Here is a 21,140-nt window from a genome sequence, read left to right on the forward strand (position 1 = left end):
ATGTCTATCAGATTATGCAAATAACTGATTCAGTCAGTCTTTCATTTGGTAAGGACTACAAGTGAGATATCTGGCAGATATATAAAAGAACAAGACGAACACCTGAAAAATCCAGCAGAACTACAACATGCTCTTTGTCAAGGATTCCATCTATCAGAGCACTAGTAATCTATCTGATACACAAATACCTTGTTTTCTTTTAGTTTCTGATACATAATAAACCTTGTTGCATATGACTGTCAAAAAAAAAGTTACAGATATGAGAATCAGTAAGTGAGCAACTGGATTGCGATAAACTTCAGATAATATGGAAGAACTGGAATGATGATAAATTTAGTATTCAAAGTATGTCGCTACAAAACCATGAGATTGGATGCAACATATTTACAATAGTAGTACAATATACATTTTGAAAATCTAGGGATGGCACCAAGGAGGGTCTCTGAAACAACTGGTTAGAACATTTGTATTTAAATGCAACATGATGTGGGCAACTCCATCCTTTGCAGGCCAGGAAACCGGTCAGCGGCTAGTGGCCAAGGTCATCATTTGGTTCCCAGTTCCTTTCACCTTCAACAACAAATATAGTTTCAACAACACAATATCCCACGGCCCATGAGGAGCTTCTTGCACAGGTCAGCAATGCTTGAGATTACAGCAAACAGTAGCTTATCAGATTGACACTGCTAGATCTGTCAACTGAACCCATCCAAAAGCACATCTGTCTCGGATTTTCTGAATCTCCAGAAATGCCGAGCTTATGGTTTGGTTTAATACTGCAAACTCTTTCACGAAAGGAAGCCGCATCTTATGGTCCAACTGCATCCAAAAATCTGTACATCAACTATGGCATTCACAAACGAAAAGAAAAAATAGCAATTGGGTTAGTCTAACCTTATCAAGACACCGGGTTGCATCAAGTACATAGCAAAAGTAGGACAATTGCCTGTATAGATCTGCCTCTGTGTACTGTCAGTGCAAAGAATCGGTATCAGTCGCCATCAAAGAACAAATAAGCACATTGTAAACTTAAGCCCGTATCAACAAACCTGTCTTGCTAAACGGCCGTTGCATTGTGGATAGTTCGGGCAGATGGTTCCTCTCTCAGAATCCCCCATCACTCTAAGGCTCACAATGTGAGTCGAATATTTGCAACCCTCGTCATCACACTGGAAAGAAATAGGCCGAAAGCAAAGGTTCTTACATGTAGACAGGGACCCAAGTTCAAAAGAGTTTGAAATGCCAATCGAAGTGGAAACTGTACTTACCATCAGTAAACCTTTATAATACTGATTGATGAAATTATCAGCCTGTCTTTTTATCTGGCATGGAAAAAAAACAATTTCAGTTCAGCAATCGGAATGCTAGATCATATTACATGAAGTGGTATTAACCTGGTTGGCAAGTACAGCAGGAGAAACTCTGCACTCATCAGTATCATCTGGACATCTTGGGCATCGAATCCGACGCCAGAAATTCACAGTAGCATCTTTTCCTTCATTTGTATCTGATAAACTAGAAATCAGACTGGATACAGGGGGACACTCGAAGGTACTGGTACAGCTTGGGCATGATAGGCGCATCGGCTCACAGCCACGATATCTGCAAGTATTACTCATGATATTTTTAGTTGGAAGTTCCTGACTGCACGAATCAAAGCGAAATAGGTATATTATATGTTTACCTCTCTTCTTCATCATCAGTTATAGATAAGAGCATGCTAGACATATCTTTGTTGCTAGACCCGGTCGATCTTGATTGGAACTGATTCCAAGGATTTAGAAGGATCAAAAACGCATGATAGCAAAAATTCAGTTAGATAGTTAACCATGAATCAAGAGCGGATGCACACCTTGGAGGAATCAAGTCCAGACATTCAGCCAGTCGGGCTGGGCTAGTACCCTCAATTGAAGCACACAGGCGAGAAACCACAGGATGAATCTGTAAAAGCAATTTATAATAAAAAATACAGTACAGACAAATGTAGCATACAAGAACTATATGTTCTCTACATGCAAAGGAGGACCTGCTGTGACAAATAATACTCGATGTCAATCATCCACTTGTTGGGGTCTCGTGTTAACTCATCCGGATGCCTAGCTCTTTGAGCAACTCCCCCAGAATGTGTATTATCTGAATCATGTTTGGAATAGTCAAAGAAAGTTAGAATTGCCTCTTAATAGTCACGTAAATTTTAAGGTCTGATTAGAATATTTCAAACAAAGCTAAAAACAGATATCCCCAAAACATTCTTGCGGCAGGATTACATTTTTAAAATTAAGATAATTTCAGACAAACAGATATTCCCTTGTTGAGTTATCATTGCGTTTAAAGCAGAGGTTAACAATAACAGCACAGTAAGCGAACCCAGCACCAAATAGTACTTAGGGATGCAAGAAAGAAAATGCAATACCTGTTGTGAGCAAATAATATAAGGAACTGTATCACCTGCAGAGCATCCAGATAAACCATTTTGCTTCAGTCTTAAAGCAATCTGAAAAATCCAACACAATCAAAGGAAGACAACACTTAGCTCAGCTCATCAGTTTCCCATTAATCTCATAAACCATGACGAAAAGAAATAAAACAGGTAAATCTTACCTGGACATGAGGCTGGTTTTTAGCATCTGGATAATCTTCTGGCGCTTTCGTTAGACTCTTTGTGATGATATATTTTTCAAGCTCTATTTCACCACTTTTCATCTGTGCTTTGACCTGCAACAATACTCATATTCATTCAATCGTATATTATTACACTAACAAATATAGCACCGATGCAAAACTTTAGTGCGGAGCAGTAGCAACCAAAGTTAATGCCCCTCTCAGAAAATATGGAAAATGAAAACTTAAAAGATGAGAATATGTTGTAGGCTACTCACCTGGACGAGAGAATTATGTATTGACTCAACAACATCATCACATGTCCTGTAGAAACAGTTTTAACATGGATGAGATAAAAGAGAATGTCACGAGCAAAATTAACGGCAACTAAAACACTTACCCTCCAGACAAAATTTGATTCAGGCAAAAATCACCAATTTCTTTTGACAGCAAACTCCAATCACGCCTGACTATATCAAGTCCCTTGCACTCAATGTTCTGTATCAAGCATGTTAGAATAGATCTCCTAGTTTTGCTAGATCAATATAAAGTTGGAAGAAGCACACACCTCTAATAAACTGCCATCTAGTACCACTTTAATGGCAGCATATTTCTTCTTTTTGAGAAGCAACATTCTTTTGTATACACCATCAAGATCAATCTCCAGACAACGGTACTTCTTGTTCACCTGCATAAAGCAGTTGTGGCAAGATGATGTTTTTGTGTTGCTCATAGATCATAGTTTAATATCCAACGCTGCGATTTTAATATCGAAGTCCTACCTCCTGAGTGACCTTTCCAGCAATTGCCTTTGCCTTGGAGATGTCATCCAGTCCAGTATATATCATTATGGAGTCCGTGTCACCATAAATAACCTGTCCAGTGAAATGAAAAGAAATATCAACATGGCCAATTTCTTCATAAAGAAAGTTGGTGAATCTTGTTATAAAGAAGGTCCTTTGGATATCTTAGAAAGGTCAGCAATATACATACCTCCAAGTTTAAATTATTTTGAACCAGATCAACACTGTTTTTTAAGATCTCTCTACCCTGCAGGGTCATCATGATGTATATCAGTCACAACAAAGATAGTTTTACATGTTTGTAAATTACTTTTCAAGGAGAGAAAGTATGTTCTCACTTGCAGGGTAATAAACTCGGCAAGTGGCTTTGCAAAAAACCTAGAACTAGAAAAGCCCAAGCAACCGTACATACTGGAGAATGAAAGATAAGTTAGAGCCCATCGACCATACTGGACGAATGCAAGGAATTACTAATGCTTGTGACAAGTATTTTTTTACCTGTTTGCGGTAAGCTTCAAAGCTTGCTGTTGAATATCAAACTGCTGCCTTTTGAGACCAGAGGCGGTTTTGAGCCATGATTTAACCATTCTTCTCCTCTCCACCAAACTCTTCATTTCTTCAACAGCTGTTTCATTAGTGATGATTGCAAACACATGTTAGAACAAAATTATGCCCTGACGAGAAGCTACTTTTCATCTATAACTGAAGCACAAAGAAAAGTAAAGACAGGACAAGGAATATTGTGTGTTATTGTATTACTTGTACACTAAAATGACCAGAAGAATATGTCTCAGTAGTCTATTCCAGAACCAAGGTTTGTCAATTCTCATAGCATTTAAAATTGGTAAGAAGGGAATAAATTTTTTCTCCAGCTTAGTTACAAAGATCGGATACAGTTAAGTATATAGTCACTTGTAAGCTCGAATCACAGTAAACAAGTTTACGAAATTCCAATGTCCTTACCAAAAGCATGAACAGGTGTGGAGGCCAAGCAGGAATAGCATATTTTATTTCTGTAATCGCAACTCTGATTATTAATTACAAGTTTCTCAGAAATGAGATGAAAGCAAAAAAAAAAAAAAAATTGGTTATATTCTTGGTGGCAAAGTTCCAAAGCAATATGGGTGTTACGGTTACCCATAGGGTATCCCACCTATAGCATTCTTGGAGGGAGTATGTTGTTACCCAGCTAGCGGCTCAATTTTTTGCAAAACAGTGTTTGTCCCATTCCCCCAAGTACAGAAAAACTCCATATCCGAATAAAGCACATATGTATGTAAGTACCTCAGGCAAAACACCAGTAGCCTTTGAAGTTGGAAGGTTAGGGAGATTGCCATCAGAAGAACGCTCAACAGTGCTGAAGCAGATATTGAATTCCTGAGTGGAGAAGAGAATAAAAGAAACAGCAAATATATATATATATATATATATATATATATCAAGGGCATCGCTTAACAGTTGACTCGCGGAGAATAAGCCAGAACTTACCGAATCTGTGAAAAATAATGACTCACCTGAATTATTGAAGGATAAAGACTGTTGAAGTCCAGAAGTAGAATATACTTGTCGTATAGACCTTTTTTAGGCTCCAAAACCAAACCACCAGCATATGAAGAGCCTTTTCTTGCTTTGCCTTGACCACCATTATGCACCTCATCATCAATGGTAGGATCAGCAGCGTTTCCACCTTCGGTATCAGCATTAAGTTTTCGTTTTGCAGAGTTCAGCTCCTTGTTGCGTGCAGCAAACTTATCTGGTACAATGAATTTTTTTGAATGGAATGAGTGCAACAGTAGGTATTCTACCCTCTGAGCTCTAGCACCCTGCGTCCATTTCATGTGAGAAATCATGTCAACACAACATTGTTTTTTGTCCTTTTTTCAAAGAAGACTGCATTTGTTGCAGATGTATACTTTGCATAAAAATAATGATGCTTTACCTGGAGAGTTTTTCCCCACAGATTACCGCTAATATTTGTCAGTTGGCGTGTAAGCGGGAGAACACTCAAGTGGAACATGAGCTCCAAAGAAAGACATGCGTCAGTCTCACCGTACTCAACCTAGATGAGGATGATAAATTGGTAAAGATTGCTTCAGTTCATAATTCTTAAGACATGGCATTCTCTTGAAAGAAGTAAGCATGATTTTTGAATTTAAAGAAACCACACCAGCTTTAGAAGTGTTCCCAATGATTGGAACATTGGAGGTATATCATGTGGTGAAACCTCTCTTCTGTCTTTTTTCAATTGCGTCTCTGCAAGTTGTGTCAGAGAATAATTCACCTGTGTAAATAAAAAGGTTAGAATTGTTGAATTTGGCTTTAAGGTTGCACCAAGCAATTAAAATGCTGGTTACCTCCCGCAGAAGATCACGAGAGCATAAGTAGGTGTCACAGAGGAGACGGCCAGCAATGCAGGACATAATTCCTGGACTTGCCCCAGAACCATATAGTGTGTTTCCTTTGGTAAACCTGGGCATTACTGATCTTCTAAGGCGACCAATTTTGGACCACATGCTGCTTGGTACTTTGCAGGTCTAGCAGAAAAACGCAATAGACATGTTTCTTATTTTATTGAATTAAAACATAATGTATACTTTGTAATTAAAACATGAGGTATACTTTGTAATCAAAACATGAGGTACCAAGATTAATCAGAAATATAATTACAAAAACATGAGCACGGTGCAGAAGGACATCCAGGTCGAATCCCGAAATGTTGTGCCCCACAAGTACATCACAATCAAGTTTACTAAGCTCAATCATCAAGCGATTTAACAAAGCACGTTCACTGTAAATGGAAAAAAAGATTAATAAATGCAAAGATGAGAACTCGGATTTGTTCAAAGGGAGATGTAAATTCATAAGCAACAACAGTACCCACCTGCTCTCTAGTGCCAGCACGTTGCTACCAGCCTTCTGGTTCCTATCAGAAGCTTCTTTGGCGAGGCCTATAGGAAATATGCTACCTTCAAGCTTGCGCATAACAGTAAAATGGCTGATCGTTCCCCGTTTCTGCCAATCTTCAGAACGCATTGGAGTATCAATCTGAAATGACCCCAAAAGGCAAACAACATTTATTTGGCAGAAAGTGTCTCTAGCTTATAAAATAATCTCAAAAATATGTAGACTCGATAATTGTTTCAGATAAACACAAAGTGCATCAGTTTGTCTAAAGAAGAACTGCTTCATATATTCAGAGACATGGAAGGTTCATTTGCTTGATACATCATTGCCAAGGTATGTATGTCAGCTTTTCCAGAAAATCTTGTTCCAGAAGACCAAGGATAATCATTTACCTGATACCTAACTGCTGAAGTATGTACAAACAAATACTAGAATAAAATACTTCAACCCCAGATTAGCATGCTTACTTTTACTTGGTGGCAGCATATGACTGATGCTGACACAATCTCATGCACGTTGTGTTTCTCATTTATGATAGTTTTAAGATTAACAGCCGCAACTACAACTGGGGGGACTTCCAGTGTGGTACTTGTCACCAAAACAGAAATGTCTTTTGGGCATTCGACTGTAACTTCAAATTTACACCAGCTGACCTGTGGAAACGCCAAAAACCATCAGCACCAATATAATGCAACAAAAAATCAGGCAGGAGCTATAAGAGTATCAATAACTTAATTAGATATAAAACACAGCCTGGGATGAGAGGACAGCATGAAGTCAAGGGTATACTCGCTCAGTAGATGGACATGCCACAAATTTAGAAATCGATAACCATGAAGGACCCTTGATCTTCCTTTTGATGAGAAACAGTTCGAGTGCACTGAAAAGGTACAATGGTTACCGTGTGTGAGGAAAGGATTTGGCACGGAGAGTACAACACTGGAATTGTTGTGTATAGCATGGGTCACACATTTTATGGATCATACCTATTGTTTGTCCCAAGTAACGCATGGAAATGTTTACCTCTAAGGTCAGCTGGTACCGCAGGATCCTAAGAAAATACATATGGTATAAGGAAAAAAAGAAAATATGAGACAGAAGATGCATTGTTCAAGAAACATACCTTGTATGGGTAATTGACTTTCAGGACATACTGCTCACCGATTGGTACATCAGTCCTCTCAAATGCATAGTTCCTCTAAGGCATGAGAAATATGAACAATTATCATCGACAAAGAATATTACAGGGGTTGAAGTTACAGGATGGTTTCACCTACAAACGTTGACTAGAGTCATCACAAAATTTGAAACATTGAGGTCAGACAACTTGTCAGCTATTTCACTCTTTAGTCCAGATGACAACTCCTGGAAAAAAGACATGCAGTGTGCATGTAAGATAAATATGATGCAATGAGCATTAAGCTTAGTATAAAAATAATTAATCTCTCACATGTAAAGTTGCTCGAAGTGATGGCGAAGCATCAGAACTTGTGGAGTTCCTCTCTATCCTTGATATTGTGTCCCTTGGGAATACTGAACTGCTTGGGATTGCATATATGCACCTTTGCATATTTTTTACAACAACACGGCAACTATGGAAGCGTTTGCCTCTTACAACCTAGGAAGAAAAGCAGGTGGTCAAAAAAGAGTAGTGTGTATAACCTTAGAGCTGCAAACATGTAATAGCTGATAATCCAATAGAACACATAACTATTTAACAAAGTCGATGACTATTTCTGACATACTTGACCATAGCAATATGTGGAGCTTTTAGAAAAACAATGACTACTTTATGGAAGTAATGATCTGTGCCACTATGGAATACATTCATTCATTCAGATACTAAAAAACATAAAGCACCACATAATTTATATAAACCAGTTATCCTACTAAGCTAAAGAATCACTTAGTTTGGTGCTGGTGAAATATTGTGCGAAGAAAACAAAGCACTTCAACAGATGTGGGCAACTAACCATATGTCTCTTATATGTGAAACTTAGTATGAATGGTATTTACCTTCCCAAACAAATAGACTGTGCCTGAATTGATACCAAAGGGCTCCTCATATGCATCCAGCACATAGAAGGGCAGGGCTCCATCCTTCAGCTCAAACTCCGAGCTTTCATCCACATCGGCGATATCACGAACAGCCACCTCTCCCTCGCCTCCTGCATTCTCCCCATCCCCACATATCTTCATCCAACCTGCTGTTGCGCTCAACATATCACCATTCCTGGTGCCCTCTGCCTTAATCTTAGCGTTTAAACGGTGCACCTTCTCTGTCTTGACTTCCCCATTACCCTCCTGCTTCAGTTCCTCCGAGCTCTTATTCTCATCCACCAATTCAGCACTAGAGCCTGGAGCTGCTTCTAATTTGGGTTGCATTTCTACATCGGGCTTCAATTCCATATCTGGATGCAATTCCACCTCCATATCGTTCCCATGGTCTGAAACCGCATCAGGCTCGAACCCATTATCCGATCTAACCTCCATTTCAGCATGTACGGCTGCTTGAATTGCCTTAATTTGGGCAATTGGTGCAGGCGGCGGTGTCGGGGCAGAGACCCTACCAACACGGCGACGGCGCTCCTCTCGGTCGTTCTCGTCGGGGGCAAACTCGGCGATGACGTCGTCCACGATGCTGTCCGCGGCCAGCGACGAGCCCTTGGTGCGGTCGCTGCCCGGCTTCTTAAACACGGAGGAGGTGAACATGGAGGAGGGGCGCTGCTTGCCCATCATCGCGGCGGCGGCGGAGAGGGCCGCGGCAAACTGCTGGGGCGGACGCTTCAGCTGGGGAGGCCGCGGCTGCTTCCGCTTGCGGGGGGAGCCATCCTCGCCGTCAGATCCTATAGGAAAAGACTACCATGAAATGTAGGACCGCTCCCTCAACCCACTATGAAAAAATGACAAAACTGCTCCTTTTCGAAAAATCAAACATAAAATGAACCCATTTAAAAAAAATCACAAAATGCCCTTTCGCATGGCGCCCAGGGCACAGTGCTAGACATCATGACGCCTTAGTCAAGGGCGTCATGCTAGTCAGCGCTCATTTGCCATGTTGGCAGAGCGTGGGACCGACGCTCCTTGCCAGGGCGCCATGCTCGGTAGCACGAAACCCCAGGCCAGGGCGCCATGCGCTTGAATTAACAAAACGGCAAGCATCCTCTCACACCCACTCCCCCCCCCCAAAAAAAACCCTCTCCCCCCCCTTTCTCCACCCCGGCTGCCCCACTCATCCCCTCCGTAATGCCCACTAAATTTCGCAGATCAGAGCTCCAAATCGATGAATTATCCTCCCCTTCAACCCCTCAAGGTATTCCCCCTCATTTCTGTTGGAAATATGCCCTAGAGGCAATAATAAAATGATTATTATTATATTTCCTTGTTTATGATAATTGTCTATTGTTCATGCTATAATTGTATTAACTGGAAACCGTAATACATGTGTGAATACATAGATCGTAATATGTCCCTAGTAAGCCTCTAGTTGACTAGCTCGTTGATCAACAGATGGTCGTGGTTTCCTGACCATGGACATTGGATCCTAAGCGTAGCACAAGATCGTGTAGTTCGTTTGCTAAAACTTTTCTAATATCAAGTATCATTTCCTTAGACCATGAGATTGTGCAACTCCCGGATACCGTAGGAATGCTTTGGGTGTACCAAACGTCACAACGTAACTGGGTGGCTATAAAGGTGCACTACAGGTATCTCCGAAAGTGTCTGTTGGGTTGGCACGAATCGAGACTGGGATTTGTCACTCCGCATGACGGAGAGGTATCTCTGGGCCCACTCGGTAATGCATCATCATAATGAGCTCAATGTGACTAAGGAGTTGGTCACGGGATCATGCGTTACGGAACGAGTAAAGAGACTTGCCGGTAACGAGATTGAACGAGGTATGGGGATACCGGCGATCGAATCTGGGGCAAGTAACATACCGATAGGCAAAGGGAATTGCATACGGGATTGATTGAATCCTTGACATCGTGGTTCATCCGATGAGATCATCGTGGAACATGTAGGAGCCAAAATGGGTATCCAGATCACGTTGTTGGTTATTGGCCGGAGAGATCTCTCGGTCATGTCTACATGGTTCCCGAGCCCGTAGGGTCTACACACTTGAGGTTCGGTGACGCTAGAGTTGTTATGGGAAATAGTATGTGGTTACCGAAGGTTGTTCGGAGTCCCGGATGAGATCCTGGACGTGATGAGGAGTTCCGGAATGGTCCGGAGGTGAAGATCGATATATTGGACGAAGGGTATTGGAGTCCGGGATTGTTCCGAGGGTACCGGGTGACGCCTAGCGTGTCCGAAAGGGGTTTCGGAGGCCCCGGCAAGTGTTGGGGGGCCTTATGGGCCAAGGGGAGGGGGCACATCAGCCCACTAAGGGGGTGAGCGCCCCTCCAACCCCATCTCACGTAACCTGGAGAGGTGGGGGCGCCTCCCCTAGGGCAGCCACCCCTCCCGGCTTGGGGGGAAAGTTTCCTAGGGGTGGGGGCGCCCAAACCCATCTAGGGTTTCCCCTGTGGCCGTCGCCCCTACCCTAGGGAAACCCTAGGGCGCCTCCTCCTCCCCCCCTTCCTCCTATATATAGTGAGGGAGAGAGAGGGCAGTTGCACCCTTCCCCTGGCGCAGCCCTCCCCCTCTCCTACACCTCCTCCTCCTCCGTAGCGCTTGGCGAAGCTCTACCGGAGAACCACGAGCTCCATCACCACCACGTCATCGTGCTGTCGGAGTTCTCCCTCAACTTCTCCTTTCCCCTTGCTGGGAGGAGACGTCCCCGGGCTGTACGTGTGTTGAACGCGGAGGCGTCGTTGTTCGGCGCTTAGATCGGAATCGACCGCGATCTGAATCGCTGCGTGTATGACTCCACCAACCGCGTTCTTGTAACGCTTCCGCTTATCGATCTTCAAGGGTATGAAGATGCACTCCCTCTCTTTCGTTGCTAGTATCTCCTAGATTGATCTTGGTGACATGTAGGAAAATTTTGAATTATTGCTACGTTCCCCAACAGTGGCATCATGAGCTAGGTCTATGCGTAGATTCTATGCACGAGTAGAACACAAAGCAGTTATGGGCGATGATTTGTTCAATTTGCTTACCGTTACTAGTATTATCTTGATTCGGTGGCACTGTGGGATGAAGTGGCCCGGACCAACCTTACACGTACGCCTACGTGAGACTGGTTCCACCGACTGACATGCACTTGATGCATAAGGTGGCTAGCGGGTGTCTGTCTCTCCCACTTTAGTCAGATCGGATTCGATGAAGAGGGTCCTTATGAAGGGTAAATAGCAATTGGCATGTCACCGTTGAGGCTTTTGCGTAGGTAAGAAACGTTCTTGCTAGAAACCCATAGCAGCCACGTAAAACATGCAACAACAATTAGAGGACGTCTAACTTGTTTTTGCAGGGTATGCTATGTGATGTGATATGGCCAAAAGGATGTGATGAATGATATATGTGATGTATGAGATTGATCACGTTCTTGTAATAGGAATCACGACTTGCATGTCGATGAGTATGACAACCGGCAGGAGCCATAGGAGTTATCTTAATTTATTTATGACCTGCGTGTCAATAAAAATGCAATGTATAATTACTTTACTTTATTGCTAACCGTTAGCCATAGTAGTAGAAGTAATAGTTGGCAAGGCAACTTCATGAGGACACGATGATGGAGATCGTGATGATGGAGATCATGGTGTCATGGCGGTGACGATGATGTTCATGCCGCGCCTCGAAGATGGAGATCAAAGGCGCAAGATGATATTGGCCATATCATGTCACCTTATGATTTGCATGTGATGTTTGTCATGTTTACATCTTATTTGCTTAAAACGATGGTAGCATAAATAAGATGATCCCTCACTAAAATTTCAAGAAAATGTTCCCCCTAACTGTGCACCGTTGCGAAGGCTCGTTGTTTTGAAGCACCACGTGATGATCGGGTGTGATAGATTCTAACGTTCGAATACAACAGGTGTAAGCCAGATTTACACATGCAAAACACTTAGGTTGACTTGACGAGCCTAGCATGTACAGACATGGCCTCGGAACACGAGAGACCGAAAGGTCCAACATGAGTCGTATAGTAGATACGATCAACATGGAGATGTTCACCGTTGATGACTAGTCCGTCTCACGTGATGATCGGACACGGCCTAGTAGATTCGGATCATGTATCACTTAGATGAGTAGAGGGATGTCTATCTGAGTGGGAGTTCATTGAATAATTTGATTAGATGAACTTAATTATCATGAACATAGTCTAAATTGTCTTTGCAAATTATGTAGTGGATTAATAGTTTGCGCTTTAGCTCTTTGTTTTAATACGTTCCTAGAGAAAGACTAAGTTGAAAGATATTGTAAGCAGTTGTGCGGACTAGGGCCGTAGTCTGAGGATTGTCCTCACTGCTACACAGAAGGCTTCTGTCCTTGATGCACCGCTCGGTGTGCCAACCCCTCTGGCGTCATCTGTGGATGTTGTGAACATCTGGTAGACACGTTCTGATGACTACCTGATAGTTTAGTGCGCCATGCTTTACGGCTTAGAGTCGGGGCTCCAAAAGCGTTTTGAACGCCATAGAACATATTGTTGGGGAACGTAGCATAAATTCAAAATTTTCCTACGTGTCACCAAGATCTATCTATGGAGTCATCTAGCAACGAGGGAGGAGTGGATCTACATACCCTTGTAGATCGCGCGCGGAAGCGTTCAAGAGAACAGGGTTGATGGAGTCGTACTCGTCGTGATCCAAATCACCGATGATCCTAGCGCCGAACGGACGGCACCTCCGCGTTCAACACACGTACGGAGCAGCGACGTCTCCTCTTTCTTGATCCAGCAAGGGGAAGGAGAGGTTGATGGAGATCCAGCAGCACGACGGCGTGGTGGTGGAAGTAGCGGGATTCCAACAGGGCTTCGCCAAGCGCTGCGGGAGGAGGGAGATGTGTCATGGGAGGGAGAGGGAGGCGCCAGGGCTTAGGTATGGTTGCCCTCCCTTCCCCCCACTATATATAGGGCCAAGGGAGAGGGGGGGCGCAGCCTTGGCCCTTCCTCCAAGGAAGGGTGCGGCCAGGGAGGAGTCCATCCTCCCCAAGGCACCTCGGAGGTGCCTTCCCCCTTTAGGACTCTTCCTTTCCTTATCTCTTGGCGCATGGGCCTCTTGCGGCTGGTGCCCTTGGCCCATACAGGCCAAGGCGCATACCCCTACAGCCCATGTGCCCCCCCGGGGTAGGTGGCCCCACCCGGTGGACCCCCGGGACCCTTCCGGTGGTCCCGGTACAATACCGGTGACCCCGAAACTTGTCCCGATGGCCGAAATAGCACTTCCTATATATAATTCTTTACCTCCGGACCATTCCGGAACTCCTCGTGACGTCTGGGATCTCATCCGGGACTCCGAACAACTTTCGGGTTACCGCATACTAATATCTCTATAACCCTAGCATCACCGAACCTTAAGTGTGTAGACCCTAGGGGTTCGGGAGACATGCAGACATGACCGAGATGACTCTCCGGTCAATAACCAACAGCGGGATCTGGATACCCATGTTGGCTCCCACATGTTCCATGATGATCTCATCGGATGAACCACGATGTCAAGGACTTAATCAATCCCGTATACAATTCCCTTTGTCTATCGGTACGATACTTGCCCGAGATTCGATCGTCGGTATCCCGATACCTTGTTCAATCTCGTTACCGGCAAGTCTCTTTACTCGTTTCGTAACACATCATCCCGTGATCAACTCCTTGATCACATTGTGCACATTATGATGATGTCCTACCGAGTGGGCCCAGAGATACCTCTCCGTTTACACGCAGCGACAAATCCCAGTCTCGATTCGTGCCAACCCAACAGACACTTTCGGAGATACCTGTAGTGTACCTTTATAGCCACCCAGTTACGTTGTGACGTTTGGCACACCCAAAGCACTCTTACGGTATCCGGGAGTTGCACAATCTCATGGTCTAAGGAAATGATACTTGACATTAGAAAAGCTTTAGCATACGAACTACATGATCTTGTGCTAGGCTTAGGATTGGGGCTTGTCCATCACATCATTCTCCCAATGATGTGATCCCCTTATCAACGACATCCAATGTCCATGGTCAGGAAACCGTAACCATCTATTGATCAACGAGCTAGTCAACTAGAGGCTTACTAGGGACATGGTGTTGTCTATGTATCCACACATGTATCTGAGTTTCCTATCAATACAATTCTAGCATGGATAATAAACGATTATCATGAACAAGGAAATATAATAATAACTAATTTATTATTGCCTCTAGGGCATATTTCCAACACATATGAGATGTTCGAAGAGCTGAAATTGGTATTTCAGGCTCATGCCCGTGTTGAGAGGTTGAGACCTATGACAAGACCTTTGCCTACAAGATGGAGGAGAATAGCTCAGCCAGTGAGCATGTGCTCAGAATGTCTGGGTACTTCAATCACTTGAATCAAGTGGGAGTTAATCTTCTAGATAAGAGAGTGATTGACAAAAGTTCTCCAGTCGCTATCACCAAGCTACTAGAGTTTCGTGATGAACTATAACATGCAAGGGAAGATAATCTCGGAGCTGTTCGTCGTGCTTAAGCCCGTAAAGGTAGAAATCAAGAAGGAGCATCAAAGTGTTGATGGTTAACAAGACCACTGGTTTCAAAGAAGGGCAAGGGCAAGAAGGGAAACTTCTTGAATGGCAAGCCAGTTGCCGCTCCAGTGAAGAAACCCAAGAACCCAAACCCGAGACGAAGTGCTTCTATTAGGGGAACGATCACTGGTAGCGGAACTGCCTCAAATACTTGGTAGATAAGAAGGCTGGCAACTTCAACAAAAGTATATTTGATATATGTGTTATTGATGTGTACCTTACTAGTACTCCTAGTAGCACATGGCTATTAGATACCGGTTCACTTGCTAATATTGGTAACTCGAAACAAAAACTATAGAATAAACGGAGACTAGCTTAGGGCGAGGTGACGATGTGTGTTGGAAGTGTTTCCAAGGATGATATGATCACCATCGCACGCTCCCTCTACCTTTGGGATTAGTGTTGAACCCAAATAAATGTTGTTTGCATTGGTGTATGTGTTGAGCATGAACATGATTAGATCATGTTTATTGAAATATGGTTATTCATTTAAGTCAGAGAATAATGGTTATTCTGTTTACATGAATAATACCTTCTATGGTCATGCACCCAATGTGAATGGTTTATTGAATCTTGATCGTAGTGATACACATGTTCATAACATTGATGCCAAAAGATGTAGAGTTGATAATGATAGTACCACTTTCTTGTGGCACTGCCGCTTAGGTCATATTGGTGTAAAGCGCATGAAGAATCTCCATGCCTATGGACTTCTGAAGTCACTTGATTTTGAATCACTTGACACATGTGAACCATGCCTCATTGGCAAGATGACTAAAACCCCGTTTTCTTTGTAACAATGGAACATGCAAGTGACTTGTTGGAAATCATACATGCTGATGTGTGCGGTCTGATGAGTGTTGACGCGCGCGGTGGATATCATTATTTTCTCACCTTCACCGATGAATTGAGTAGATATGGGTATATTTACTTAATGAAGCATGAGTCTGAAACGTTTGAAAAGTTCAAGCAATTTCGGAGTGAAGTTGAGAATCATCATAACAAGAAGATCAAGTTCCTACGATTTGATCAAGGGGAGAGTATCTGAGTTATGAGTTTGGCAATCACTAAAGAGAAGGTGGAATCATTTCACAGTTGACGCCACATGGAACACCATAGCGTAATGGTGTGTCCGAACATCGTAATCTCACCCTATTGGATATGGTGCGATCTATGATGTCTCTTACCGATCTACCGCTATCATTTTGGGGTTATGCATTAGAGACATTCACTTTAAATAGGGCACCATCTTAGTCTATGGAGACGACACTGTATGAACTATGGTTTGGCAAGAAACCTAAGTTGTTGTTTCTTAAGATTTGGGGCTATGATGCTTATGTCGATAGGCTTCGGCCAGAAAAGCTCAAACCCAAAGCGGAAAATTGTATCTTCATAGAATACCCAAAACAAGACGATTGGGTATACCTTCTATCTCAGATCTGAGGGCAAAAGTGTTTGTCGCTAAGAACATGTCCTTTCTCGAGAAAGAGTTTCTCTCAAAAGAATTGAGTGGGAGGAAGATATAACTTGAGGAGGTTGTTGAACCTTCACTTTAACCAGAGAGTAGCGCATCACAGAAAGATGTTTCTGTGGCACTTACGTCAATTGAAGAGAAAGCTAATGATGATGATCATGAAGCTTCAGATCAAATTACTATCAAACCTCGTAGATCGACAAGGGTGTGTACAACTTCTCAGTGGTAACCCTGTCTTAAAGGTCATGTTGTTGGACAACGATGAACCTATGAGCTGTGAAGAAGCGATGGTGGGCCCGTATTCCAACAAATGGTTGGAAGCCATGAAATCCGAGATAGGATCCATGTATGAGAACAAAGTATGGACTTTGGTGGACTTGCCCGATGAATGGCAAGTCATTGAGAATAAATGGATCTTTAAGAAGAAGACATACACTGATGGTAATGTCACCATTTGTGAAGCTCGACTTGTCTCAAAGAAGTTTCCGACAAGTTCAAGGAGTTGACTAGTCATAGCGATGCTAAAGTCTGCTAAAATTGTGTTAACGGTTGCTGCATTTTTCATTTAAGAAATCTGGCAGATGGATGTCAAAACAACGTTTCCTTGACGGTCTCCGTGAGGAAAGGATGTATGTGATACAACCAGAAGTTTTTGTCGATCCGAAGGATGCTAAAAGGTATGCAAACTCCAGCGATCCTTCTATGGGTTGGAGCAAGCATCTCGGAGTTGGAACAAATGCTTTGATGAGGTGATCAAAGCATTTGGGTTTATACAAGGTTTGCAAGAAACTTGTATTTGCAAGAAAGTGAGTGGGAGCACTACAACATTTCTGATAGGTATATATGGATGACATATTGTTGATCAGAAATGATGTAGAAGTTCTAGAAAGCATAAAGGGTTGTTTGAATGGAGTTTTTCAAAGGAAGACCTGTGTAAAACTGCTTACATGTTGGGTATCAAGATCTATATAGATAGATCAAGACGCCCAATAAGACTTTCACAGAGCACGTGAAAGGATCGAGATGGACGTAGAGGGGGTGAATAGGTACAATTACAAATTTTAATTATTACTTAGCAAGTTTAGGCAATAATGCGGAATATGAAGGTGAGCCTAACAATTGCAAGTGTAGTACTAAGTGCTAAGCAAGTAACACAAGTATGTAAGTAAGAAAGCACAATATGATATAAGTAAGTACTAAGAGACAAGTAACCACAAGTAGAGAGTTAGGGTTAGGAATAACCGCAACTCCGGGAGACGAGGATGTATGCCGATGTTCACTTCCTTGGAGGGAAGCTACGTCACTGTTAGAGAGGTGGATGTTACCACGAAGGCACACCAACGCCACGAAGGCTCACCCTATTCTTGAAAGTGCGTTATATCGACTAGAGGGGGGTGAATAAGCGATTTTTATGAATTCTTCACTGAGGAATTTGCAGGTGAGGAAATTCCTTAGCGAAGAACTACAAGAAGGGGAATAAGTACTCAAAAGTAAACATAACAGAGCACAAGCATAGTCATCATAATGAAATGAAGACAAGCACAAGGAACAGAAAGCGTAAACACAAGATAACACAGGATGAAGACAAATAGACTGAAGAAATTGAACTGAGGAAATTGAGAAAGTCTTCAGTCAAAGTCTTCAAACACTGATACGAACAAGCCCTCAACACAATTATGAGGAAATGAAAGAGTTGAGTAAATAGAACCAGGTAGCTTGGTGAAGACAATGATTTAGTAGACCAGTTCCAACTGCTGTGACAGTTGTACGTCTGGTTAGGGCGGCTAGGTATTTAAACCTGAGGACACACAGTCCCGGACACCTAGTCCTAAACACGCAGTTCAGAACACTCAGTCCTCACCGTATTCCCCTTGAGCTAAGGTCACACAGACCTCGCCCAATCACTCATGGTAAGTCTTCAGGTGACTTCCGAACCTTCACAAACTTGGTTACTCGGCGATCCACAATTACTCTTGGATGCTCTAGACCTTGATGCCTAACCGTCTGGAAGAAGCACAGTCTTCAAAGGTAACAAGCTTCGGATCCACGCAGGATCAATCTCTTCAGTGATGCTCAATCACTTGGGGTTTGTAGGTGTTTGGGTTTGGGTTTTCCTCACTTGATGATTTTCGCTCAAAGTCCTCGGAGGATGGGATGCTCTCAAATGACAAGTGTCAGTTTCTCTCAGAGCAGCCAACCAGCTAGTGGTTGTAGGGGTGGCTATTTATAGCCTAGGGAGTAGCCCGACATGATAAGACATAAATGCCCTTCAATGATATGACCATTAGGTGGGTAGATATTTTGGGACAGCTGGCGCATAGCACAGCAACGGTCGGAAATTTTAGTATCAAATTCCTCAGGGCTATCATGTTCCTCACTGTGTAGGTAATCCGCACTGGCGAATTCCTAACTCCTCAGTCAGAACAAATTCCTTAGAGACCAGAAGAACTTCGTCTCTGTCACTGAAGAATATGACTGAACTGTATGGGATTTCCAATGGCTTCACTCAAAGGGATTGGTAGGTGTAGGATTTTGAGTTGAGCATCACATGGAAAATTTTCCTTAGTATTTCCTCGACCCCCTTTTAACAGTACGGTGTTTCCTAAGACTCAAGAAAGATAAAATGAAACTACAAAAACAAAAGTCTTCACGCTTCATGTTCCTTGGATGAATACCAAGTCCTTAGGATTGCACCAATTTCTTCACTTTCAAAGTCTTCAGAAAGTCTTCAGAAATCCAAAGTCTTCAGTCAAAGAATTTCATTTTTAGGGGTCGACTTTCTCTATAAATATCAAACTCCTCATAGTCTTATAGGCATGTGTACACTCATAAACACATTAGTCCCTTAACCTATAAGTCTTCAATACACCAAAATCACTAAGGGGTACTTGATGCACTTACAATCTCCCCCTTTTTGGAGATTGATGACAATATAGATTAAGTTTTCAATGGGGATAAACATATGAAGTGTAAATACTGATATTGAGGAATTAGATTGCAAGATATAGAAGAACTCCCCTGGAAGATGTGCATGATGAGGAATTTGCTTTTGAAGCATTGCGCACTTGAAGAGTAGAATCATGGAGATCTCCCCCTATATCTTGTAATTCATACACGCATTTGACATATCATAATGAAGAATTTGGAATGCATGATGAAATATGGTGATTAATGTAATTCAACATGCGTGCATTTGCATATATGAGGAATAAGCATGCAGAAAAAAAACATCAAAAGTATCAGAGCACCATCGGCTTTAAGTTTACAACTCGATCCAAGAAAGTTTCAGAAGAACGAGAGTTGTAACTTAGCAAAAAAATGCCCATATAGACAGACCCGCTTGAAGACTAACTCAAAATTCTCCCCCTTTGTCATCGAATGACCAAAAGGATCGAAACTGAGGACTAACGCCCCTGGAGAATATCAATTTGATGAAGGAGCGCCAGCGTTGTTGGGGTCGTTTGTCGTGGAAGGGCCTGCTGCAGTATCGTCCAAGTCTTCATGCTCATCGGTGTCGCGCGATGAAGAATAGGAGCTGGACACCAAAGGAGGAACCTTGACCTTCTTGTATTTCTTCGGTGGAGGTACAGACCAGTCAAAATCTTCCTTGAGACCCATTTTCTTGAGATATTCTTCACCATACAGATGTGACAGAATGGCTCAGGTGCGACCGAAAACTTCATGGAGGTAGTAATGGTTTTTCTTCACTACATTGTGTGTAGCAGTCATGTGAAGAAATGAACCAAACTGACGCTTAACCCATTTATGGTTTCGATCCACCTTCTAGTGAAGACTAAGCAGAAGCTCACGGTCAGTCATCACACGAGGAGCAGTGGCTTGAGGAGTAGACTTGGGTGCATTGGCAGCAGAGTCATGTGTGGCAAAGTCATCATTGGTGGAATAAGATGCAGCTTTGCGAAACTGACCATCCAATGGACGAATGCCTTCATCAATGACTGCAGGGGCCTTCAATCGGGGGCACATAGCTAAGGTGATTCTAAAAATCAGCCTTATAGTTGAGTGAAGACCTTGTCCTGAGGAATCTCAGAATCCAAGGTGCATAAGGTTTCAGTTCAAACGGAGAAAGTGCAGCATTTGCCAGAGTCCTCATGAAGAAATCATGATAGTTGATAGGAATGCTATGTATGATGTTGAATAGCAGATTCTTCATGATGCCAACTCTTTCCTCATCAGATGAGTCGTGGCCTTTGATGGGACTCATTGTCCTCGTCAGAATGCGATAGACAGTCCGAGGCACATATAGTAATTCCTTCACAAGGAATTTGGTTCGTGGGGCCTGACCTGGCTTCAAAGGCTTCATCAGAACTTGCATGTAGTGATTTGTAAGCTCAGGTTCACTATAGAGGCAACGAGAAGCTTCAAGGGGAGGACTGAGTGGTAAAGCACGAAGCAATTCAGTAGCTGGTGCCGTGTAGTGAGTGTTTTCTGGCATCCAGTCCAGCACCCATGAATTCACATCTTCAGAATCTCCTGTGATGTGTAGCGTCGCATAAAATTGAAGAATGAGTTCTTCATTCCAATCACAGATGTCAGTGTAGAAATTTAACAGTCCAGCGTCGTGAAGAACACTGAGGACTGGCTCGAAGCACGGCAGAGATTCCATATCCATGTGAGGAATGTGCTCATGGTAGAAGATTTTGTCTTTGTTGAACAGCACTGAGGAATAGAAA

At 42.9% G+C, this 21,140-nt stretch overlaps 1 pseudogene; it reads right to left on the minus strand.

The window, feature by feature from the left end:
• Nucleotides 1–290: 290 nt before the first annotated feature.
• Nucleotides 291–9,116, minus strand: LOC125545386 (annotated as a pseudogene).
• Nucleotides 9,117–21,140: the final 12,024 nt, after the last annotated feature.

Source organism: Triticum urartu, chromosome 3 (assembly GCF_003073215.2).
Source record: "Triticum urartu cultivar G1812 chromosome 3, Tu2.1, whole genome shotgun sequence".
Taxonomy (NCBI): Eukaryota; Viridiplantae; Streptophyta; class Magnoliopsida; order Poales; family Poaceae; genus Triticum; species Triticum urartu.